At 52.8% G+C, this 25,788-nt stretch overlaps 1 protein-coding gene across 3 annotated transcripts in view; it reads left to right on the forward strand.

Annotated features, from left to right (window-relative positions):
• The window catches only part of RTN4RL1 (reticulon 4 receptor like 1), a 69,720-nt gene that overhangs the window by 19,694 nt on the left and 24,238 nt on the right, over positions 1-25,788 (forward strand). The window contains exons 1-2 of one of the 3 annotated variants that reach the window (XR_002831746.1): positions 8,984-9,154; positions 9,787-9,892. The exons of 1 other annotated variant lie outside the window; for it this stretch is intronic. The gene's annotated coding sequence lies outside the window, so the exon portion shown is untranslated. Of the gene's footprint in view, positions 1-8,983; positions 9,155-9,786; positions 9,893-25,788 lie in introns of those variants that run through there. One more of the 3 variants, XR_002831745.1, reaches the window with a different exon arrangement.

Genomic DNA, 25,788 nt, shown 5'->3' on the forward strand with positions numbered 1-25,788 from the left:
ATCCGGGCCCAGGGAGCCAAGGAAGCTTCCCGCCCGCTCCCCCTCCGCAGCCGTTCTGGCTCCGCTGCCAGCCCCGGCAGCTCTCCTCGGTAATGAGGCCGGAGCGGTGGGGATCGATCGCGGCCCTGGGCGGGTGAGGCTGGAGGGCTTGCGCCCTTGGGTGGCATCGCTGTCCACCCCAGGCCCCAGACCCTGGAGGCTCCGGCAGACCAGGGCGTGCACTTTTCCAAGAAGGCCTGTGAAGAGAGCAAGGACCCAGTTCCCCTCCCACCCCTGCCCCCACATCTCAGAGGCTTCCTGTGAGTTTGGGAGCAGGGAGAGGAGGAGGCAGCCTAGGGGGAGGAGAACAGTGAAAGTGGGGGGACATCTGAGTCCCCCTTGGTGCCTGAGCCCCTGCCCCAGGGTAGACCTGACCTCCAAGACCTGGTGGCTCCAGGCCTCAGGGGCCTTGGGGGAGGCCTGGGTGGGGCAGGGACAACCAGGGAGGCGGAGAGAGGCTGAAAGATATTTCTGTGGCATACCTAGAGGGTGATGGCATTCATGCACTCATTCGTCCAGCAAGTAGTTATTGAGCACCTACTATGTGCCCGTTACAGGCTGCCAGCAAGGAGACTACAAGTCTGGGCCTGCAAGGAGATTACATCCCAGAGGAGGAAACAGTAAACACATAAGCACATGACGTGGTTTCAGATAGCGGTTGCATTTAGTGTAGAGAATAAACTGTCATGTGGTGTCGTGTTTGGCCAGGAAGAGGAGTGACCCTAGTAAGGGTGGTCGGGGAGGTGAGCCATGATAGTGGGTGGTGGCAAAAACATCCCAGGCCGTTGACAGCAGGTGCAAAGGCCCGGAGGCAGGACAGAGATGGGTGTTCTAGGCCTGGAAGCTGGGATGTAGTGAGTGGGGGACAAGTAGGCAGTAGCAGGTCCTGTAGGGTTTTGTAGGTCATGGGAGGAGTTTGGATTTTATTCTCAGTGCAGAGCAAAGGTAAAGGAGTGGCATGATCTGATTTACATGTTTAAAAACGTCTGCTGGCTGAAATATGGAAAGTAGAAGTTAGGGAGTTATGGGTGGAGGCCGGGAGTCCAGGTTTGGAGGGAAGATGCCGTGGTATATGAGAGGGAGGCTGGTGCCTTGCCTGGCTTGGGCAATGACCACCAAGTGGCCGTTTAGGCTTTTATAGCTGACGCGCGCGCACGTGCACACACACACACACACACACACACACACACACACCAAACAGCCGGCTCCTGGCTCCCAGTTCCACGGCACTCTGAGACCTGGGGTTGCTCCTGTCCTATCTCCCCAACCCAGACTCCACAGTGGGCAACCCAGGAAGTTTTTAAAGGAGCATTAGATAATGTTGACATGTTTTTTGAAACAATTTCAGATCTGATATCTCTGCCAGATTGAGTTTGTAACGAGCTTTATTGTTTAAGCCTGCTGGGATTTCATCAAAGGCGTCTGCTGTTTACCCAGAGCCATTTCATTGGAGAAAACAGCAAACAGACCTACATTTCTATCTGATTTCACTCTTTGCCTTTTCTCATGAATTTAAGTGCTTGTGAAAAGCAAGGCTGATAAGGCATACCAGGGAGGATCCAACCCCGAGGAGGGGGCTCAGAAGGACCTCAGCCGAGGTTTATTCACAGAGCAGAGGGAAGCTAGGGGTGGCGGGCCGGGGCTCTGGCCAGCGGAGAGGCACTCCAGGCCAGCGGCTAGCCCTCCAGTGGGGCCCTGGGAAGGTGGGGAGGGCTGCTGCCTCCTGCACCTGGGCCGAGATTTCTAGGCCATCTCCTGGTGCTGGTTGTCTTTATCAGTTTCCAGACCGTTTCAGACACTGGCACAATAAAGGACGGAACATCAGCTCCCCTTGGGAAGCAGTGGTGATGGGCCCAACCCCGGAGATGGGCTCAGTGAGACAGGCCCGAGCTTTCCTGGGAGCAGGCCGAGTGAGGAAACGAATCGCAAGGCCAATGGCGGCCAGGTCATGAGAAGGCCAGGAGCACTGCCTGCTCCTCCTCCTCCTCCGCCAGTGCTGCTTGGGACGCAGCCCCTTCTCCCGCCAGCGGCCTGAGCCAGGGCAGGGCCAGGACTCCTGTCACAGGCTCAGCGCTCCCTCCACCTCCCTGAGGAATCTACACTAGTGTTACCACCTCCCGTTTGATAGGACCCGGTGCCTTTAAGCAGGCCTGTGGACCCAGCACATGTTTTAACCAATAGGGGAAATGGGCTCTGCAGCCTATAGGGAGGAGGTGGCCTGAGAATGTGGGTTAATGTACCTCGTTCAGTTGCTTGAGCAACAGCTAGTTAAGTGCAAGGATTGCTTGACATACAGGTCATCTGTTACCAGCTTTACATTAGACCCACTTATAAGGTCAATCGATGTGAACCAATTAGCAAGAGGATAAGGACTTGTTTATCTTTAACTGAGTGTAGATCTTGCAGCAAGCCATCTAAGCTAAAGATAGAGCCCTAGCGGGTTTTGGCTCAGTGGACAGAGCGTCAGCCTATGGACTGAAGGGTCCTGGGTTCGATTCCAGTCAAGGGCACGTACCTAGGTTGCAGGCTCGATCCCTGGCCCTGGTCAGAGCGTATGCGGGAGGCAACCAATCGATGTGTCTCTCTCACATTGATGTTTCTCCTTCTGCCTCTCCCCCTCCCTTTCACTCTCTCTAAAAATCAATGGAAACCTACCCTCGGGTGAGGATTAACAACAACAAAAAGATACAGAGGTATGTTTTCAGTGCTGCGTGCCAGTCATAACCACTGTGCTTCACTGCCTTGTAGCAGATGGTGATTCCGTGGACAGCTAGAGCCAGCCCCCTCCTCCCCGGAATGAGCCAAGAAGGAGAGTGAGGGGAGGTCAAAGGTCTTGTCCTCACCAGACTGAGCCACAAGACGGTCTAGGCCCGTGGTCGGCAAACTGCGGCTCGAGAGTCACATGCGGCTCTTTGGCCCCTTGGGTGTGGCTCTTCTAAGCCTTAGGAGTACCCTAATTAAGTTAATAACAATGTACCTACCTATATAGTTTAAGTTTAAAAAATTTGGCTCTCAAAAGAAATTTCAATCGTTGTATTGTTGATATTTGGCTCTGTTGACTAATGAGTTTGCCGACCACTGGTCTAGGCCCACCCCTCCTCCCCGCTCGCTCGTGGAGGCTTCTCTCCGATGCCTCCTCCCCCAGCCACACAGTGAAAGCTCGGTGGGCTGCTGGGGCCTCCGTGACTCCTTCCATCCCCGTGGGCTCATGTCATGGCCCCAGGCTTCCTGGGAGAGCAGGGCAACTGCGCCTTCCAGATACAGGCCTGTACCAGAGGCGCTTGTGAGCGTTCGCTGCCACTCTCCTTTCATCTTTACACGCCCCCTTCCTGACCCCACCCCCAACCCAAGTAGGTATTAAGCCTTTTTTTTTTTAGGGAGTGGGAGAGGGAGTGGAAGAGAGAGGGAGAGACAGAGAAATATCAATGTGAGAAAGACACATTGATTGGTTGCCTTTTGCACGTGCCCAACCAGGGCCCAGGCTGGGGAGGAACCTGTAACCAAGATACGTGCCCTTGATCGGAATCAAACCCAAGACCCTTTGGTCCACAGGCCGATGCTCTATCCACTGAGCAAAACCGGCTAGGGCTATTAAGCCTTTTTTAGACAAGAGGCTTGGAGGTGGGAGCCGGCAGAGCCCGCCTGTGCTGTCCCAGCCGTTTGAGCTCAGGCCGAGCTGACCTGGGGGCCAGGGTCCTTCCAGGGGCTGCCCTGCCTGCAGCCCTCTCAGGGGTTCCGTAGGGACAGGGTCACCTTCCAGCTTGTGGGCTGGGGAGGAGCAAGCTCACACACCGGCAGGGCGAGGCTGGCCTGGGCCCTTGGGCATTTCCTGGCTTGAGACTATCTGGGGACAAGGCTGAGGGCATTCAGACCAGGGGCAATCCTTTTCCTGCTGAGCGTTGGTGGGGCCTTTGTAACACTGGGTGTGGGCGCAGGGGAGACACTGCTCTCTGCTCCCAGAGGCACCCCATCTCTGACCCAGACTCCCTGCGCGCCTCTCTCAGTGTCCCCCATAAAAGACGGAAGGGAGGCCACCCCATCCTCTCAGACCACTTTCAACACCTTATCCCACACCCAGTGTCTATGAATTCCACCTGAGCATACACTTCTTAGAGGCAGCAAAACCTGCCTTCCCCCGGAGAATGTGAGCCACAGAGTAGAACCAGGAGGCAGGGAGATGGACTTTCCTACGAAGAAGCTTTGGATGTAAGTGTCCTAAGGAATGGGCCGGTTCAGAGTCACGGTGGGGCTGGAGGGTGAGGAGGGGTGGGGGGGAGGAATGGGGAGGGGTGTGCTCTGACTCCAGTTCGCTGCGCTAACTCAAAACAGTTGGTGAGTCCTTGGGAAACTGCTTCAGATCTCGCAGTGTTTTCTTCATAATAGACTCGGCCAGTGGCGGATCCTTGACCTTTGAGGGTGGGTTTGATTTTTTTTTTTTGGAAAAGGCCAAAAGTAATTTGAAGCTGTGTGTTGTGAATAAAGGAGATGAGCAATCTGCAGAACGTGGTTTGTTTTGTTGTTGGGATTTTATTTTTTATTTTTTTTTAGGCTAAAAACAAGATGGGATTCAAGAAACGAGCCCATTTTCTCACAAGGAAGCTCCAGGCGTGTTTCAACTGATGGAGGCCCCTTGGAATGGGAGGCGTGGGTCCACTGGTGACCACTGTGACAGACGGTCAGGGGAAGGAAATTGATGCTTTATTGAGCCACTGCTATGTTCCAGGCGCTCAACTGCCTGAATTTCTTTTAAAATATTTTAAAAGAATTTTTAAAAAGATGTTTTTATTGATTTCAGAGAGGAAGGGAGAGGGCGAGAAAAATAGAAACATCAATGATAATCATTGATCAGCTGCCTCCTGCATGCCCCCCTACTGGGGATCCAGCTCACAACCCGGGCATGTGCCCAGACCAGAAACCTCCTGGTTCATGGGTCGGTACTCAACCACTGAGCCACACCAGCCGGGCCTGAAATCAAATGTGGAATAAGCCTGGTCTATAAAAAAATTTCATAAATAATCATAAGTAATCCATTATCTGTGTACTCCTCACAGTAATCCTATTACAACCAACACTTAACCCATTTCACAGGTGAGAAAATTAAGGCTTAAGAAGGTTACATGACTTCCCAAGGCCACAGAGCTTATAAGTGTTCTTTTTCTGGGTTTGTAAGTTCTGGTGAATGCACCCTCCTCCTGCTTGTCCTCAGTAACACACACATTGTGTTTCATTATGTCACGGTGACATCATTCAGGCTGCATCCACCACTTGAAAAAGAAAGCAGGTCATAAAGGAGTCATGTGCCGGGCGAAATGCTGACTGTGTGCGGTGGCAGGCGTCACCAGCAGGCGTCAGGGGACGCGTGGGTGACAATGGCAAGGCATGAAGTATGGTGTTTATTAGGTGCTGGCAGCGCCCCTGGAGTTCCAGATGCCACGCGGTGATAAGTGGGAACTGCCTGTCTCAGCTCTCGCCCGGCTCCAAATGCTGAGCAGGCTCCTTTGCATCAGCTGGACTCTGGGCAGACCCACCCTGGGAGCTTTCCTGTTCCCTGGCAAGACAGCTCCCTCTGAATAATAATAATCATAATCGCACCAATAATAGCTCATGCTGATGGAGCGCTCACTATGTGCCGGGCAGTGTGCTCATTGAATGCCTTGCTCTTAAGCTTTGATCCCTCTACCTACTCTTCGCCCCTGACTAGAAGGGGTCTGCATACTCTTAGCTCCCAACGGGGTCCCCAACCACACAGGCTGGCTCTCTCTGAACCCAGAGGAGGAATCTTTCCTGGCATGCCGTCCAAACCCTTGCTCTGATGTGGCCACGTGTCAGTGAGGGAACTGGGGGCCCGTGTGTGCAAGGAAGGCGGTTGGTTGAGGCTCAGTACGCACCATCTCCTCTCCTGGAGACACAGCTCCAACTGGATTGAACAGTGCCAACCCCAGTTATCTAACTACCGCAGCAATTCCACTTCCAGGAATTTATCTGACTGATGCCCTGGCACTGTGGGCAGAAACACGGGAGCATGCATGTTCTCATGGCCTAGAATCACAGCAGCTGGAAGCACCCTAACCGTCCGTCCGTGGGGAACCGATGGGGTAGATTACAACACCCCCGTGCAATGGGATTCTGCACTCCAAGGGATGGGGGCTCTGTGTGTGCTGAGATGGGACGGGTGCCGAGGGGTATTGCTAAGTGAACCGCAGTGGTGATACACGGCACTGCCATTTGGGTTTTAAAAGGAAAGATAGACTTGTAGGTGATAGAAGGTTTTTGGAAAGACACAAAAGAAACTGTTGACAGTGGGATGTCTCTGAAGAAAGATACTGGGGACTGGAGGTAAGGGAGAGGAAAGGAGGCTTATTTTTCCTCGTATACCCTTTTGTGTTCTTTTTTTAAAAAAATATGGGTTTTTTTACTACTCGCATGCATTATCTTTTCGATTAAAAAGAAAGTGGGGGAAGGTTTTAAACCCCCCCCCCCCCCCCCCGGCTTTATCTGGCTTCTCTGTCTACTTTTTCTTCCCTGTCTGCAGCCCGGTCCTGCTGCACTGACTCACAGGCCATTTCTCAGCGCCTCTCCCTCCGCGCCTCCCCCCTCCCCAGCCCCCATGCACATCGCTCCTCGAGGCATCCATTACTGCTTCTTACAGGTACTTAAAACCTACCTTTTTGCCTTGAAATACAAATTAATCTAGAGAGAAGGCTGAGCTTCATTGCACTTACGGAACGGACAGGAATCGCCTGGCGCTGAGATGCTCGATAAATGTTTGCTGAATCGAATTGAATCTGTGACTCGGTTGGTTACACCGAGCAAGGTACTAATTGGCCAAAGTCAGGCACCCTGGCCGGCTCTGAATCCAGAGAGGGGCTCTTTCCTGCGTGCGGTCCGAGCCCCTGCTCCCATGTGGCCGCGTGTCAGGAGGGAGTGGGGCCCGTGTGGAAGGTGGAGGGTGAGTGGGGCTTGGCGCTCACCATCTCGCCTCCTGGACGCAGCGCAGCAGGACTTTAGAAAGCAGGACAGGAAGCCCCGCTCCGGAGGGATCCCCACCCCCAGGAGCATCCGTAGTGGGCTCCAAAAGCTCCGTGACGGCTTTCTAAATATATAGATTGATTTCAGAGAGGAAGGGAGAGATAGAAACATCAATGATGAGAGGGGATCATTGATCCACTGCCTCCTGCACGCCCCCTACTGGGGATTGAGCCTGCAGCCCGGGCATGTGCCCTTGACCGGAATCCAACCTGGGACCCTTCAGTCCACAGGCTGACGCTCTATCCACTGAGCCAAACCAGCTAGGGCTCCATGATGGCTTTACAATTAAAAAAAAATATATATATATATATATTAGTCGGTTTGATTTTATTCCAAGAACTTCCTAATAGAAATATGAAAGATGGAGTTCTCTGTTAAGCATATAGGGAATTGCCTTTTGTATGTGTGCAACCCTAGGCTGGAAGATAACCATAGCAGGCACTTTGTAGGGGAAATTGAAGCATGAGGTAGTGGGTTATTGCTATGGACTGTAAGGTATCTTTTTTTAATTATTTACTTTATGTTGTACATAACATAAAATTTACTATTTTAGTCATTTTAACTGTACAGTTTGTGGCATTAAGTGCAGTCACATGGGTGTATAACCCATGACGACCATTTTTAATGGGACCCACTAGCACAGTTGTTACAGGTTAGAGGAAGCCCGAGAAATGCCCCCCACGCCACTGGATTTCTGCCTCAGGGGGGCATTCTTGCTCAGACTTCCAGGCACTAGCTTCTGGAGCCTTCTCTGCTCTCTGGAATCATGCACAGCCTCTGGCAGTCCAGAAGTACACGGGTATCTGTCATGGAAGCTTCTAGAAACAGAGATGTGGGTAGTATAGTGTGTGACATTTCTCCTACGATGTCTTTTTTCTTGTCCCCAAAGTTCAGTCGCCTAGAGGAAGGAGAGAATGTGTGTCCCTCGCCCATGACCACTTTTTCTTTCTTGATATTAAATGCCCCGCGGCAGTTCTCTGGCCTCCACCAGTGTGCGAGGCCCTGGCTCCCTCCTCAAGGCTGTGATCCGGCAGCTTGCACGGGCGCCCGGCTCTCTCACAGCGGACCCTTCCTGTCTTTGCAAGGGTGGTTATGATGAGGAAGCATTTGCCTGCGAGAACAGTGAGTCAAAGTTTGATGTGCCTTTCCCCCAAAAAAGCATCTGTAATCTTTGGCTACATTAATAGAAGTGTCCAAATCTAGGACGGGGACGGAGCCGCTCTGCTCTCTGCTGAGCACTCACTGAGTCATCCTCTCTCGTCATCGTCCACCAATCCCGTCCACTGCCTGCACGTTGCCAGATGCTTCTCCTTCTCTCCATTTCCCCGTCCCCACCGTCCAAACCAGGGCCCCCTGTCTCTCGCTTGGACTGTTGCCGTAGCCTCCTGATTGGTGCTCCGGCATCAGGGCTCCAGGTTCTGCCCTGCGGACAGGCAGGCGATGTTAGGGGATACAATCCAATCATATCCCTTTGCTTAAGATCATTCAGGTTCCCTCAGAGCTCTTGGGAATAGAGGCTCGTTTTATTTTACTTATTTGTTTGTTTTATTTCTTTTAAAAATAATTCTTTATTGTTGAAAGTATTACATATGTGTCCCCCGCCCCGTGACCCCCCTCAAGCCCGCCCGGCCCGCCCTCTGCCCCAGACCCTCACTGCCCCAGTGTCTGTGGGGGCCCATTTTAAACAGGACTTTCAAGGCCTCCTGAGGAGAGCCCTGCTTATCCCTCTGGCCTTGCCTGACCCCGCTTGCCCCTCATGCACTGATGTGCCAGTCTCCCTCCATATCGGGATCCTCCCACAAGCGACTGTGCTGCCTGCAGTGTTGCCACCTCATCCCTCTCACCTGGATAATTCCTTCTCTTCCTTCAGAGCTCAGTTCAGATGACACCTCCTCAGAAGGTGGTCCCAAGCCCCCAGACTACATCAGGTCTCCCAGTTACATGTGCCTGCAGCATTCAGCATTCATTCATTCATTCAGTGAGCAAATAACTAATGACACCAGCTGGGTGCCAGCCACCTGGGTGCTGAGGACACAGTGGTGAGCAAGACAGGCACAGCCCAGCTCTCATGGAGCTCACACTGCAGGTGGGTCATGGACCAGAGGGCACTGGCAGGGCTGGTGAGTACTGGGAAGGTGAGAACGCAGAAAGTGAAGGTGGTAGCTTGGGGTGAGGTGCTCAAGGAAGCCTCTTGGGGAGGTGACGTTGATCAGAGACGTGGGCGAGATGAGGGAAGGAGCATGTGGATGCTGGACCAGGAGAGGAGCCGGGCTAAGGAAAGAGCCAACGCAAGGTCCCTGAGAGGCCTGTGCTTGGAGCGTTTGATGAAGATGGCCTTTGGGGGCTGGGACACAGGGATGGGGGCAAGGGAGGCGGCAGGGTGGACAGGGAGGCCATGATGAGGTGGCTGAATTGTATTCTCCGTGTGATGGGTGCCATAGGATTCATTTCTGAGCTGCCAAGGTTATGCCCTGACTGCTGTGTGAGGCAGAGACGTTGGGGAAGAAGAAGGGGAAGGAATAGAGAAGTTAGGAGAGACTGCAGGTCCCCGGAGGAGAGTGGCCACTTGCACCAGGGTGGTATCTGAGAGCTGAATAGCTCTGTTCATTATTTAGTGCTGTAATTAGTCGTCGCATCCCTGGACGGTGAGTGCATGAGGACAGGAGTTGAGTCCACTTATTTTTTTTTCCCTTCTCTTTTTTGTGTCCACTTCTTTAGTTTGTATCCCCAGCTCTCTCCCTGTGCCTGGCACATCCTAAGCGCTCAGTAAATGTCTATTGAATGATTGTGAACTATGAAGTAGTGAAGACGCTAAAAACAAAACAAAACCAAACAAAACGTGTTGGGAACTCCTGGAGGCGCCATGTGATGGCTGGTCCTGAAGAAGAGATTTGGGGGAATTGTCTTCAGGTGCATAAAGCAGATAAAGCAGTTAGACTCCGGGGCTTCAGGGTGGAAGCTGGAAGTTACCTGGAAGAACCCAGGAAGCGTCTGGTGAGGCTTGTGATGGCGAACCTTTTGAGCTCGGCGTGTCAGCATTTTGAAAAACCCTAACTTAACTCTGGTGCCGTGTCACATATAGAAATTTTTGATATTTGCAACCATAGTAAAACAAAGACTTATATTTTTGATATTTATTTTATATATTTAAATGCCATCTGAGGGGTCGACCTCAGCGAACGTACCCTCACTTCTTCTAACGCCACTTCTTCAAAATAGACTCGCCCAGGCCGAAAACCGACTTCTGCGCATGGGCCACGAAGTTTCGATCGCACTGTACGTGCGCGCCCGCACGTGGTATTTTGTGGAAGAGCCACACTCAAGGGGCCAAAAAGCCGCATGTGGCTCTCGAGCCGCGGTTTGCCGACCACTGGCCTAGACCCAACGGCCCGGCGGCTTCCTAAGGGCAGGTCAAGCAGCGGAGGCGTAAGGCTCTCTTCTCAGAGATGTGGGGGAGAGGGTGCTGCAAGGAAAGCACGTGTGTGCAGGCGTGTCTGTGCACGTACATACATGCATCACAGGCAAACACACACACGTGGATTTTCTGACCTTGAAATCACATGCTTCAGAGTTAGAAAGATCCTTAGAAATGGTGGTGCCTGGTGACCTGAGAGTTGGGACACTGGTTATAAATGACCGAAACCCAGCTGTTGGAATGGAAAAGGAATTGCGCCGGCTCCTAAAACGAAAAGGCTCGTCTTCAGGGGTAACTTGACCACCCGGCGTCATCAGGACTTGGTGTCTTGGTGTGGCTGCTCACAAGGCTCCTCCCGCAGCTCTTAGTCCCCTTCTCCTCTCCCTTTAGGAAGAGAGAGCTTCTCTCTCCCAACGGCCTGAAAAAAGCTGGGGTCCTGATGTCACTGGCCCAGGTTCAGCCCCGAACCAGTCACCGAGGCCTGGAAGTGTGTGCTGATTGGGTACCGGTCCACCTGCAGGCGGGGGCTGGGGTGGGCTCCATGGAAGCACACAGGTGCACAGTGGGGGAGGACCAGTTCTCCCGAGGGACAGTCAGTGTACTGCAGTGATGGCGAACCTATGACACACGTGTTTGGTTGATTTTTCTTTGTTAAATGGCATTTAAAGATATAAAATAAATATCAAAAATATAAGTCTTTGTTTTACTATGGTTGCAAATATCAAAAAATTTCTATATGTGACATGGCACCAGAGTTAAGTTAGGGTTTTTCAAAATGCTGACACGCCGAGCTCAAAAGGTTCGCCATCACTGGTATACTGTGTCCAGAAGCTCAGGAACACACCGGGGGTGGCCAGAAACCCACACAAGCTGTAGTCTCCAGGCGGTGCTAGGGCTCTTTCCTTCTTCACACCTGTGTTGCTCAGAACCCCACTTGTCCTGCTCTTCACTGTGGCAGCCCCGGAGGCACCCCACTTGTCCAATCCATCCATTTTGCAGATGAGTAGGCTGAGGCTTAGCAGCCTTCTGGGGGGTCACATAGCTCGATTGCAGTGGAGCCAGGACTGGCACCCAAACCTTGGGGCCTGGCAGCAATACCTGGTGGGCGCTGCCTGAGCCTGGGGTCAGCCTGCCACATTCAAGCCCTGGCTCTGCCGTTTGTCACCTGGGGAGCTGTATTCATTTCCTAGGGCTGCTGTGACAAATGGCCGCACATTCAGTGGCTAACACAGTACACATGTATTCTCACAGTTCACGAGGCCGGAGATCCGAAAGCAAGGTGTTGGCAGGGCTGCGCTCCCTCGGAAGGCGCTGGGGGACGATCTGTCCCTTGCCGCTCCAGCTTCTGGCGCCGGTTGGCATTCCATGTGGCTGCATCACTCCCGTCTCTGCCTCTGTCTTCGCCAGGCTCTCCCTTCGCTGTTTCTCCTCTTCTGCGTCTCACAAGGACGTTTGGCATTACATTCAGGGCCCATCTGGGTGATCCAGGCTAATCTCGTCTCAGGATTCTTAATTACGCCCACAGAGGCCCTTTTTCTGAATAAGGTGACATTCATAGGTTCCCGGGATTTAGACATGGACGTGTCTTTTTGGGACCACCACTCAGCCCACTCCAGGGACCTTGTGGAAATCACTTAACCTCTGAACCTCAGTTTGTCATCTGTAAAGTGGGGATAATAATTGTACCTTCTTCAGATGGTTGTCAGATTGATAATATGAGATAATCCTCGTTGCCAAGCACATAGTAAGTACTGAATAAATGTCATTATTATTATTATTATTTTTAAATATATTTTTATTGGTTTCTGAGAAGAAGGGAGAGGGAAAGAGAGATAGAAACATCAATGATGAGAGAGAATCATTGATTGGCTGCCTCCTGCATGCCCCCCACTGGGGATCGAGCCCGCAACCCAGGCATATGCCCTTGACCGGAATCGAACCCGCAACACTTCAGTCCACAGGCTGACGCTCTATCTATTGAGCCAAGCCAGCTAGGGCTATTATTATTATTAATTATTACCCCCAATCCAGCCTGGTCTTCCTGTGGCCTCCTCCCAGGTGGTCTTCTTCACAGGTAGGCTTTGCTCCCTTCAGCTGGTAGTAGTGGAGATAAGACAGGGAGGTAGTTGAGGGCTCGGTGGAGACAGAGCTGCCAAGGTGATGCTTGCTGCTCGCCTGGGGCCTGTCCGATTGTCCCAGCAGGGCGGCCTGAGGGGGTCTCCTGCCAATCCACCTCTCACCCGGGCTCCTGGAGGCCAGCATCCGCACCCCAGGCGATAGAGTGATGACCTGTAAATCGCACTCGGCTGAGGTCCCATCAGCATCTCATTCCGTTTACCTGGGGCTCCTCCAGGTCTCATTTGGAGGATTCTGCGGGCAGAGCACCTCCGCAGCCACCACGACGGCTTGCTTCCTACATCGATCACACCTGCACTGTGACAATGTAATTTTTATCTCTGGTTGTTTATTTCTCAGATGGAACTACTTGTAAATTCCAAGAAGAAAATATATCCCTGTGTATGACAGAAGCAGCCCAGGGCGATTAATCTGGGCTTTTAAGCTGGGCATGCAAACCTGGCTGATGCTACTCCGTGCCTAAGCGTCCAGCAATCACCCACAGCCATTGATTGTCCCCCAACGAAGCAGTGGCCCCAGGAGGGGTCAGCTCAGTAGGATTTGATCCAGCTGCATGAGAATGGGGTCCTCCTCTCCCATCTGCCAGGTGGCTACCGCCCTGGGGACAGGCAGGTGGCTTGAGGCCAAGAGGCGCAAGAGGTGGAGGGAGAGACCCATTTCAAGGCACAGTTGACACGGTGTGACAGAAGGAGGGGGCCGAGGGTGTTGGTGTGAGCCGTGGGAAAGCCGCAGGCTTGTGCTGTGCAGTCCAACAGACCCAGGTTCAAACCCGAGCCCCCACTGACCATACTCCCAGGGTGTTCCTTTACCCCCTCGTCCTGACAGAGGAGTGTCTTGATCTGTAAAATGGAGCAATGAATATTTGATCCATTGGATCATGGAGAGAATTAAATGAGCCAAGTATGAAAAATGCATGTAAGGTCTGGGGGCAGTGCTCAGGCCTGCAGAAGAGGGAAGTCACAGAAGCCAGCAGAATGCTAGCGTCGGAAGGAATTTGGAGAACACCACAGAGCCCAGTGGAGGTCTGGGGAGGTGAAGGGACTGAGAAGCTGGCATGGAACCCAGTCTCCTGACTGTCACTATTATGCATTGTCTGTCATGCTGCCTCCACAGCAGGGCCCTCAACCTTGGCCTCTCTGCCTCCTCCACGGCCACCCATGGGCCTCAGATGTTCATCACCCCCTGAAATGATGTGCACTGTTCTGTGTGTGTGTGTGGAGGGGGCGTAATCTAGCCCATCCAGGGCTTTCCGATTCTCAAAAGGACCTTCCCATTCAAAAAGATTAAGAACTTTGCGACTCTGATATTTTGACTAAATGGGGAACTGGGTGAAGGGAGGGATGCTGACCACCCCTCCTGTCTGCATTTGGTATAGACACAGTCTCCATTGTGACCAAGATCTGGCTGTGATTTGGGGGTTTCCTTGGCCTCAGGGCCACCACCAACCCTTCTCATTCTAGCCTGGCTTTCACTTTTCTTCCCCAAGAAAACCTGTGTACAAGAGCCATCTGGAAGCAGGCTGGAGGAAGTTTCCAGGTTTTGGCATTCTGAGCCAGTTCAGATTTTGTAGAGCCTAAAGTTTATTCAGGCTCAATTCTGTGAAAAAGCATAACAAACCATAAATACAGAAGTAGGTGCGGGGCCTCGGGAGGGGCTGTGGATGTTTCATTAGAATCCCTGTAAACCTGCCTCTAGCAGCGGTTCTCAACCTTCTGGCCCTTTAAATACAGTTCCTCATGTTGTGACCCAACCATAAAATTATTTTCGTTGCTACTTCATAACTGTGATGTTGCTACTGTTATGAATCGTAATGTAAATATCTGATATACGGGATGGTCTGAGGCGACCCCTGTGAAAGGGTCGTTCGACCGCCAAAGGGGTCGCGACCCACAGGTTGAGAACCGCTGCGTCTAGTGGGATCATTAATGGACAAGAGTCCTGCGGAGAAGGTGAGGTCTCAGCATAGCTCACCCGCCGAATGCCTGCCCACTTCTCTGGGTGCTGCCCTGCTGGGTGCTTGATCTCGAACTGTGAAAAGACAGCCTGCCCTCAAGGAGCTCTCAGCAAGGGAGACACGTTTCCCTGTAGACAGTGACCTGCCTGCCACTGCCCTTCTCCTGTGTTCACTCTGCTGCCTGCTGAGCCACCCCCTTCCTCATTTCCCAGCTCAGCAAGTTGCTTTAGCCCCCGCTCACTCCATTCAGGGGTACCCAGCAGGCTTCAGACCTGGGGAGCCCTGGCAGTCTACCCTGTGCAGGGAGAGGCCAGGGCTGCCTGCAGGGCATCTGAGGAGGGACCTGCTGTGTGTGGCTCTGCCCTTCCCTTCGTGTCTGTTGAGATGAGCTTTGTCCAGGCCCAGGCTTTGGGCAGGTCGATGGGAAGATGGGGGGCCAGGGGCATAGAAGCTGTGAGCGACCTCAGTCCCTGCCTTAGTCATTCAACTAGTATTTGTTGGGTGTCAGCCGCGTGCCAGGCTCTGTGCTGGGAATATGGTGGCAAGAAATGTGCCGCCGTGAGCCGGAGGCCGACCAGAGTGCCTGAATGTGACTCCTGCTCTGTCACTTTCTGCTGGTGGGTGTTGTGGGAGCCTCTGAACCTCTTTGAGCTTCAGGTTTGTCATCTAGAAAACAGATAATAACACCTCGTGCGCTGGGGTGTGGAGAAGGCTAGGGATTTCACAGCGCCTGCCCTGTGGTCAGCACCTGTAAATTCTCACCTACTGTTACCATCTTAGAAGAGCCATTCCTGCCCCTTGGGGTTCACACCCTTTCCTCTCCAGCATCCTGCTGAGTCTCCTTTTCTGCCTGGGCCCAGAGCTTCCTGGGAGCACAGTGGGCAAGGCCTCATGGACAGAGCTCCCGGGGCAATGCCTAGGGCAGTGTCCCCACATCAGGCAGGAGCAGGCCGAGCTGGAAGGGGGCATGACCTGGGCTGGGCTGGGCTGGGTCAGGGTGGGCAGAGCAGCCGAGGCAGCTGCAGGGATGAAAGCCCCCCCACCCCCACCCCCCCGCAAGAGCCCATTTCCCTAACGTCTCTGGAGAGACAGAGCTGAGCAAAGAGAAAATACCAGGATGGAGTCAGCTTTGTGTCTAGGCCTCATCAAAGGGCAGCTTCTGGCTGGTGCCCTGGGCAGCTGCTGGCCTCTTGCCGCTATGAGCACAGCCATTTGCCACAGGGTCACAGGGGCTCACCTGGAGCCCTTAGTCCCATCAGACCTCCCCGCCTTCCCTCCCAAAGTCCTCCAGAAAGCAGCCTGGAGCAGGGACACAGGCCAGTTCTGCCCCCAGGGAAACCCTGCTACTTTGCCGATAAGAATTTAAACAGGTTGCTGAGCAGGCCCACTCATTAATCTTTTGTTTTTAGTTTTAGTTTTTTTGTTTGTTTTGTTTTTACTACAAAAGTAAAACATGCCATCTGGGGAAAATTTGAAAAGTATAGAAAACTATAAAGAAGCAGGTGTGTGTGTGTAAGGGGGAGGAGGGGGAGCCCAAACACCCAAGCAGAGTCGAGCACAACTGTTTACATGTTAATATGTTGGCTTTCCAATGAAAAGCAGAAGCTTTTATTTATTTAAATATATTTTTATTTATTTCTGAGAGAAAGAGAGAGGGAGAGAGAGAGAAACATCAATGATGAGAGAGAATCATTGATCGGCTGCCTCCTGCACACCCCCAACTGGGGATTGAGCCCACAACCTGGGCATGTGCCCTTGACCAGAATTGAACCTAGGACCCTTCAGTCTACAGGCCGACGCTCTGTAGACAAACCAGCCAGGGCGAAAAGCAGAAGCTTTTAAAAACCCCATGTAAACATCAATGGCTGCCCGGATCTGTGGAATTAATTCTTTTAAGAAAGCGCACTTGAGCCAAGTGGATTTGGAGTACAGGGATTTGCAGGAACCCCCAGGCCTGGGAGCGTGGGATGAATTCTAGGTCTTCAGCCCCTGCGGTTCAGAAAGGCTTCCCAGGAGCCTCCCGGGGGCTGGATGGGGTTCGCCTCAGCCACAGAGATTTCATTCTTCACATACTTCCCAGCAGGAGCAGCAGGAGTGGCGGATCGCTTTCACACTTGGCTTGCCTCCTTGCCTGTTTGCCTTGGAAGTAGAGAAAGGAAGAAGAGGGTGCGGAGGAGAGAGGCACTCTCCAGGAGAAGGGCTGCCCTTTGAGCAAAGGGCTGGAATGGGCTGGCCTGCTTCCCCCTTCCTTCCCTGAAGGGGGGAGTGTGTGTGTGTGTGTGTGTGTGTGTGTGTGTGTGTGTGTGTGGAGTGCCCAGCCTTGCTGATTTGCATGTAAGTAACCACTGTCCAGGGAAGGCGAGTCTTCAGTGCAGGCGGATGAGGACCCCATAGAGAATGCTACCTGAGAGGGAGAGAAAAAAGGCAGGGCCAGGCCTGGAGAGGGTAAAACTTGAGTGTCCCCACCAGCCACCCCCTCACTTGGTGTTTCTTTAGGATGGTTGTAAATTGTGCCCAGAGGGCAGCAAATACAGAGCCACCCCTTCTGCTGGCTGGGCATGGCCACCACATGGGTAGCAGGGCAGCCCACCATCCTCAACTGGGTCCCACCTCTGAGAGGCCGCCTGCACACCATGTGCAATTCTGTGCTTGTGCCTGGTGGAAACAGCTTTCAGGCCCTAGTGGAAGGACTTATTTCTCTGAGATTGAGGACTAAACATTTGCCAAGCACTGTGCTAAATGTCTTATGTGTATTACTCAGTCTGCACAGCAGCCCTCACAATGTGAGTCCTGTGTTTCCCCATTGTACAGATGTGCAAACAGAGCAGTTACTTGACTTGCTCAAGGTTACGCAGCCAGTCAGTCAGGAGCTGGAATCCAAATGCAGGCCTCATTGCAAGCCAGCCCCTCAGACTCTTCCTGGCTGCAGAACCCACCCAGTGCTTCCGCTTGGATGGCTAAGTCCACCAAGTTCCTCCTGTGAAGGCTTCTGCTCCATTAGCACCTTCTCTGGGGACAGAAGGAAGTGTGTTTGTGTGCCAAGGGAGAGCCGGATTCCAGAGAGGAGGGTGCCACCCACCCCCATTCTTGTTTCTCGGAATATACTGAGTGTGTGTGTGTGTGTGTGTGTGTGTGTAGGATTGGGGGTCGGTTTGCACCAGGTCAGGGCTCTTGGCCACTGATTCCCAAGCGGGTGACCCAACACCGGCTAGAGGCAGCAGTGGAGGCAGGAGCACGGGTGCCAGCGCCTGGAAGCCGCCCAAACCTCGACCCCCAGAGCCAATGGCGGTTCCTCCCTCTCAGAGAGGAGCAGGAGGAGGGGCAACAGGAGGGTGACGGACGCACTAGCAGGTACGGGATGCAGGATGCGATGCGGCTGAGGCTGCGGCTGCAGGCCCGCCCCATCCCGCCAGCTCCTACCTGGGCCGGCCCGGCGGGCGCTGGTTGGCTCCCTGGGAACGCCGCTCGCCCTATCACACACCTGCACGGTTGCCAGGCAACGGAACGGCGTTGTAACACCTCGAAGACAAGAGCTGGGATGTTTTTATTTCCAAGCTGCTCCAAGTCTCTCAGAAGTTGTAGAAGGATTTGGTTTCCCTCCTCAAAGGGACCGCACGCACACACTCCCCAGTCCCCAGCCTCCAGCCCAGCGGTTTCTGCCCAGACCGGCCACAGCATCCGTGGTTCACTCCAGGGGGCCAGGCCCCCAGCGAGGCGGGCCGCTCATCTCAGGGTCCTGGAAAAGGCATCCTCCGTGGAGCTGGGAACTTCCGCCTGAGACAAGATGGCACATCTAGGGAGGACCCCGAAAGTGAGCGAGGACAGGCTGTAAGGTCGCTGGCCTCTGAACCACTCCGGACGGCCATGGTGTGGGTGTAGGGCACGGTTTGGGCCTGGATTCTGGCTTTACTCACAGGTTACTATCTGGGTGTTTCCCAAACTTTCTCTCTGCCTCACACCTTCCCAGTGTCTCACCCATCTGTGAGCCACTGCACTATGTTTTCACTTTTTTCGTTTCTGTATTGACCCACTTTAGCTTAAATAAATGTATTTAAAAAGGAAACTTGGTAACACGCCTGTAAATGGCGACTCAGTATAGTTTGCCATAAATAGAAATAAACTGCAGAAATAAATACGAAGAAACAAAATGTTATTAAATTTTAGCACGTGGAGTCTAATCTGGGAGGGCCATAATAATAACAAAATAACTGCTTATTGAGTACTTACTCTGTGCCAGAAACTAGCTGAGCACTTTATGCCGATGAGCTCATTTGATCTGGTATTATTAACGTTCCCATTTCACAGATGGGGAAACTGAGATTCAGAGAAGCTAAGGGCTTTGGCCAAGGGAAGATAGACACTAAATGATGAGTCCCATCTAAAAGCCAGGCTTTTAGCCCTAGCCGGTTTGGCTCAGTGGATAGAGCGTTGGCCTGTGGACTGAAGGGTCCTGGGTTCGATTCCAGTCAAGGGCACATGCCTGGGTTGTGGGCTCTATCCCCAGAAGGGGGTGTGCAGGAGGCAGCCAATCAATGATTCTCATCATTGATGTTTCTATCTCTCTCCCTCTCTCCCTTCCTCTCTGAAATCAATAAAAATATATTTTAAAAATAAAAGCTGGGCTTTTAGCCATGCCCTGTGCTGTCTCTGCCTGGTGGCACCTCTGGCTCCCTGCTCTGGTGACTGGGTGGTGGCCCTTTCCAGGACCGGGGCAATGATTTCAGCCCCTGATGCAGTGGTTTTTGTCTTGCCCCCGGGATTGTAATCACTAGGTGCTCTTACAGATAAACCACACGTTCTCCCCAAAGCCCTGTGAAGTGTCTCATTTTATAGCTCAGGGAGGCCAAGCCACCTGCCCAAAGTCACACTGTTGCTGAGTGTGTGTCCTGCTCCCTGTGCAGTGCTGACTCGATCTTGCACCTCATTCAGAAATAGGAATCTTTAATTCTTAGCAACGCATACAGCAGACGGAGCCTCTCACAGGGAATCAGATCTCCATCTGGGAAGGAGGGCATTTTTCAAACCCACTCTTGGCTGTGAATTGACGTCTTTGGAACTGTGGCCTTCTATGGGGGGGTGAAATCCCCCTGGAGCCAGCCCCCGGCCCCCGGCACTCCCCACACCTCAGGACTCCTGCACCAGTGGGCAGGGATGCTTGGCTTTCTTATCTGCCTTCCTGGAAATATAGTCCATAATCCTTTATCAAAATGAGCAACTGCATTTCTCGTTCCAAAGCTGGCTTTCTCTTGCCTGGGAGAGGAAGAACAAGGGAGCCTTTGGAGAGGGAGAAAAATCATGTTATTTTTAAAAGGCATTTTGAGTGAATGCTGAATGGAGTTCAAGAAAATTGCCTTAAAGACTTGCTCTCCGCGGGGATGGCGTTTCTCATGGCTCCCAAGCATTTGGAAACTTAATTGCACACTTGTACAGGCTACTGTTTTTATTTCTTTCTGGTCTCAGAGGTGGGCTTTGAAGATTGTGCTCTGTCTGTAATTTTTTTTTTAAATCTCTAATACATTTTGCACATCTGCAAGGTAGAACCGCTTGAAAGAAACTATGTCAGAATTGGCTCTCGATTTAATGAATCTGCAAATGGAATAGGGCTCGGTGAGATGATGTGGCGTTAGCTGGCCCTGAGCCTCTGGCTGCAGGGGTGCAGCCTAACCCCGCCACCCAAAGCGGCTGTGCTCTTTGCTGGTGATCTCGGAATTGCAGAGCCTTAGCTCACACCTTTGCTGAAATCCTTTCTCTACCCCAAGCTGGAAGCCAGGCCATATGGGGGAGACCCAATTCTGTGTGGGTGTTTGGGGCCTCTTAGGCCAAGATGCTAATAAGAGCGTTTAGCTTAATTGTAGAACCACAGTTCCCCTCTGCTGGCGGCTTCCTCAAACCTCCCACGCCATATTGTATCTAAAAACTAGAAGGTCCATTTTGGGGTCAGAACAGTGTAGTGAGCAAGGTAGGATTTAGACTGCAATCCTCGGGGTTGGCAGGGATGCCAATACTCGGGGGAGTGGGGAACCCCAGATTTGTGCTTCCTGAGTGGGGAACCCCTCTGGGACTCTGGCTTCCCAAGCACGGGAACATGGTTGGGGAAGGGCTACAAAGGCAGGCAGACCAGGAGTTTGAATTCAGGCTCTGCCACTTTCCAGCTGGTGAAGGTCCCAGGGAATCCTGCTGGTCATCCTGCCCCATACCTTTGGCACTGTGCCCGGAGGCTGGCCTGGAAGTCCACACCTGTGGGCTCCTGCCCTGGGCCTAGGGCTAACGGCAGGTACTGGCAGGTGATGAGGGAGGGAGCAGATTGAATCCTGGGTAAGCATCCCCGCCCTACAGGCTGGTTTGATCCCTGACTGAGGTCTCAGCTCTTGTCAGGGGCCCTCCCTCTCCACACAGCTTCTCTGTCATGGTTCTGGTTCCCCACCCCGCCCCTCCCCCTTCAGGCTGAGGGTTGTTGACATTGGTGGTTTCTTTCTTTTATTTATTTATTTTTTACATATATTTTTATTGATTTTGGAGAGGAAGGTAGAGGGAGAGAAACATCAATGATGAGAGAGAATCATTGATTAGTTGCCTCCTGCACGCCCCCTTCTGGGGATTGAGCCTGCAACCCGGGTGTGTGCCCTGACCAGGAATCGAACTGTGACCTCCTGATTGATAGGTCGACGCTCAACCACTGAGCCACGCCAGCCTGGCAACATTGGTGGTTTCTTACCTGTTAACTAATATCCCTGTGCATCCCCCGTGCCCTGCACACACCTTCCTCGATTGTCCGTTTATTAACCTGTCCTCAGTTACCTAGCGACCCCTGACTGACACAGCAATCCTGAGCGAGGCTGTGACCTCTGGGAGCTTTGGTTCCCTCACCCGTAAAATGAATGTTATTATGGAACAGTTTGCTTGTGTGCTTGAAGGTGAGTGCAAAGTGCTTGACCCAGGGCCTGGAGGACAGTAGTCTTACCTTGCAGGGATAGAAACAGTGTAGGGGGACTGGGCAGTCACCTCTGTCCTTGGGCCTAAGGCAGCCTTACACTCTGCTCTCTTCTTTCCATCCATGAGCAGGGCACTGCTGACCGGTGGCACCAGGAGAGCAGAATCTCACAAGACTCAAGAAGTTGGCATGTCGCCCTAGCCGGTTTGGCTCAGTGGATAGAGCGTCGGCCTGCGGACTGAGGGGTCCCAGGTTCGATTCCAGCCAAGGGCACATGCCTGGGTTGCGGGCTTGATCCCCAGTAGGGGGCGTGCAGGAGGCAGCCGATCAATGATTCTCTCTCATCATTGATCTTTCCATCTCTCTCTCCTTCTGCCTTCCTCTCTGAAATCAATAAAGAAATATATTTAAAACAAACAAACAAACAAAAAACAAACAAAAGAAGCTGGCATGTCTTTTGTCCTGTGCACACTTTTTCCCATCTTTATTTTTTAAAAATCTTTTTATTATTATTATTTTTAAAATATATTTATATTTTATTGATTTTTTACAGAGAGGAAGGGAGAGGGATAGAGAGTTAGAAACATCAATGAGAGAGAAACATCGATCAGCTGCCTCCTGCACACTCCCTACTGGGAATGTGCCCGCAACCAAGGTACATGCCCTTGACCGGAATCGAACCTGGGACCCTTCAGTCCTCAGGCCGATGCTCTGTCCACTGAGCCAAAACGGTTAGGGCTCTCATCTTTATTTATTGTTATCGGGAAACAAAGCAAGTGCAGATTCCACATAACACGGTGTCCCCTGAGAAGGCAAAAGAAACAGATGACACTGGCTATCCCAGCTGGAGCGGCCGGGTGGGTGGGACTGAAGCAGGCACGGCCAGAGCCAGCCAGCCCCTCTCTGGCCTCGTCCACTCTGGAATCTCATTCAGTTTTTGAGGGTTGGAGGATCCAGGAACCAAAAGGACAGCAGAGAACACGGGCGGGGGAGGAGTCTGTGAACCGTTGGTGTTTATGTGAGTGCCTGTCTAGGAAGGTGAGAAAGACACAGAGCCGGGGCCCTGCTCCCGGGAGGATGGCAGCTGAGTTGGGAAGCTAGCACTTAGGAAATGATGAGAGCCCGAGAGGGAGAGGGAATAAACAGGCCCTGGTCTGGGCAGGGAAATGCCCCAGAGAAGGAGAGGACATTTAGGGGGAGGGACCACCAGGCGAGGAGAGGAGGGTCAGGGGCGGCCAGGCTGAAGGAAGGCAGAGGTGTGGTCTGGCAGTAGCCAGAAATCCAAGGGGAGAGCACAGCGTGGGTCTGGCTGTTTTGGAGTCTTGAAGCCAGGTAAGGTACTTAAACCTGGAAGCAGGACTCTGGGAGCCGTTAAAGAAAGAATTCTGAAGCTGAGGTTCACAGGCAGGCCTCAGAGCACCCTGGAACCTCCTTGAAATTGTACGGTGCAGTGGCCGGGCGTGTGGGGGCTTGGTGATCGGTTGGACCTTCCCGCTCTGAGTCCCAGTGCCACTTTCTAGTTATTCCTTAACCTTTCTGAGCCCCAGTCTTCTCGTCCATAAAACGGAACTAAATGGCGATGTCTACCTTGCAGCCTGTGTGGGGTCATATGTCGCAGAGTGGACACGCTGTACCGCGCACAGTCTCGGGCACGCGGTGAAGACCTCAGCAAGGGGCAGCTGTCATTAAACGCTGCAGAACCGCGAGTGATCCTCCGGAGTCGCGCTTCTCTAGAGAGAGGGTCTCCTGTAGCTCTCATGAGATTCCCCAAGGGGTCCCTGATTCAAAAAATGTTAAGCACCACTCACCGCCTGAGAGGTTTAAAAATAGAGGCGTGTGAGGCAGCAGAGAGCTGTGTGTATGTGACAGGAACATGATGGTGTGGGCCTGGGGGCAGGGAAGCAGCGTGGAGCCTTTCTGCCCATCTGCTGGACCCACCATCCTTCCATTCATTCACTGGCTTATCATGCCTGGCTGAGCAGTGACTCGGCCAGGCCCCTGCTAGATGCCGACGGCCCAGAGACCAAGCACAGGCCGGTGGGAAGGGAGATGGGCACAGCCCGTCTTCAGAGATTCCCACCAGCCTCCTGCTCTCCTGTCCTTGTGAGGGCCCCTTCCCGCATGGAATCAGGCTGGCCCGCGACTCAATCTAACCAGTGGGATGCAGTGGAAGTGAGGTGGCCAGGGCCAGCCCCAAGCCTGAAGGCCAGCAGCCTCACTTCTGTGGTTTTGGGAGAACAGAGACATCTTTTTATTTTTTTAAAGCCTTACCTGAGGTTGTTTTTCCATTGATTTTTAGAGAGAGTGGAAGAGAGAGGGAAAGACAGAGAGAAACATGGATGCGAGAGAGACACATCAATTGGTTGCCTCCCACACATGCCCTGACCAGGGCCTGGGCCGGGGAGAAGCCCGCAACCAAGGCACATGCCCCTGACCGGAATCGAACCCAGGACCCTTTGGTCTGCAGGCCAATGCTCTCTCCACTCAGCCAAACCAGCTAGGGCAGAACAGATACATTTTGTAAGAAGTCTGGCTACCCTGCATGTAGAGACACCTGGAGAGGAAGACAGGCTCAGCATCTTAGCTCAGATGACTCCAGTGCTTGCCACAATCTGGCTAAAACCACATGCAAAACCCCAAGTGGGAACGGAAGAGCCATCCTGCGGAACCCATTCAGCCCCCTGAACCATGAAGTCATGAAATGGTTTTGATTTAAGCCCTCACATTTAGAATGGCTTGTTACCCATGTGGAACTAAATGGAGACCAACCAAATGAGAACAGGTAAAGGCTGTTTATTCAGAGGTTGCTATTCCAATGGGATTAGCCATTGTCACATATTTTGGCAGAGGCTCAGAGGCAGGCGGAGGAGTGGGCACTTTTTCTAGTAGAAAAAAAGGAAGGGTTCAGGTCGGCCCTGATTGGAGACTGTGGGCAGCGGGGAGCTGGAGGCAGGCTAACTAGAAGCGGAGGGAGGGGGTCCTCTGTGATTGGCTAGGGATGCATATTTGGTTTTCTCTGGTAGGTCCTCAGTTAGAAGTGGGGACAAAAATCAGGGAAGCTAAGTCCTAAACATTTGGGGCTGATTGGCACAAGCTATTGTTTAGCTTTCTGGACTATTTGCTAGAGAGGTGGTCTGACTTCCTATGAGAAGCAAGCTGGCTTCTTGGGTTGGTTACTGCGGACAATGGGATGGTTTCCTGGACTGGTTACTGCAGACTGGGGCATTGGCGTTCCATTTGTATATGTGGCCTGGCATTGTTCTATCTGTCGTGTAACAATAGATAACCTACATGCAAACTGATAGTTTGGATTTCCTGTTGAATGAACAGAGTGGTCTAGGTAGGTCCAAAGTGGGAAGGACAAGTGAGAAGTGGCAGAGCCCAGTTTGAAGGACAAGTGAGAAGTGGCAGGCAGATGAAGGAAGAAGGGTTGTCCCAGGTGGAGGGGACAACATGACCTGTTGGGCCTGGGGATAGAAGAGAGCAGGGCAAGTGTGAGAGACTGCAGCAGGCTCACCTGGCTGGGTGCTCCTCAGGTGGTGAGTGTGGGCTTAGGACCCGGGGCACTAGGCAGGTCAGACGTCCTCCTGAAAGCAGATCACAGTGTCTGGAGTGATATAATCACAGCTGAGCTTAAGAGCTCCCCAGACGGAGGAGACGGAGGTGGGCAAGGGTGAGCGCAGGATCGGTGAGGAGGCAGCTGTGGCGTCAAGGGAGAGTTCCAGAGGCAGAAACTGTCCACCCTGTGGACTGGCGTCCCGGGAAGAGGAGAAGGCACAGCCCAGGTTTTCTGCAGGCCGAGGAGTTGTGGTCACCGAGAAGGCGACCCAGGAAGAGGGGAGAAGGTTTGGAGGCGGTGACGTTGTTTTGGGAAAGCAGAGTAGGGAGAGTCTGGGAGACCCCAGGGAACACAGGTGGGGGTCCCTGGAGATTTGGACTTGGAGCTGGGAGAGACTCAGAGGGGATGCGTTTTTATGCGTCATGGGGGCTCCCAGGGACCGTGGGTAAATGACAGGAGGACGAGGTGCCATGCCAGGGGCTGAGAAGGAGTGTCCAATAGACCGTGCTGGAGTCCGCCCAGGGGAGACCTGTGCCAAGGAAATTAGGGGAGATTTCAAGGGGTGCTCTGCCCCCAGGGGCAGTTGAGTTGATAGTGACGGGGCACTGTTGGATCTGGACCCATGCAGGGAGCTTGGGTGAGAAGGGGTGGAATGCCAGGGGCAGGGGCTTGAAGGGAGAGGAGTGGGCCTACCTCGGGGAGACAGACCTTCCAAGCAGTTTGCC

Source organism: Myotis lucifugus, unplaced genomic scaffold (assembly GCF_000147115.1).
Source record: "Myotis lucifugus unplaced genomic scaffold, Myoluc2.0 scaffold_262, whole genome shotgun sequence".
Classification (NCBI taxonomy): Eukaryota; Metazoa; Chordata; class Mammalia; order Chiroptera; family Vespertilionidae; genus Myotis; species Myotis lucifugus.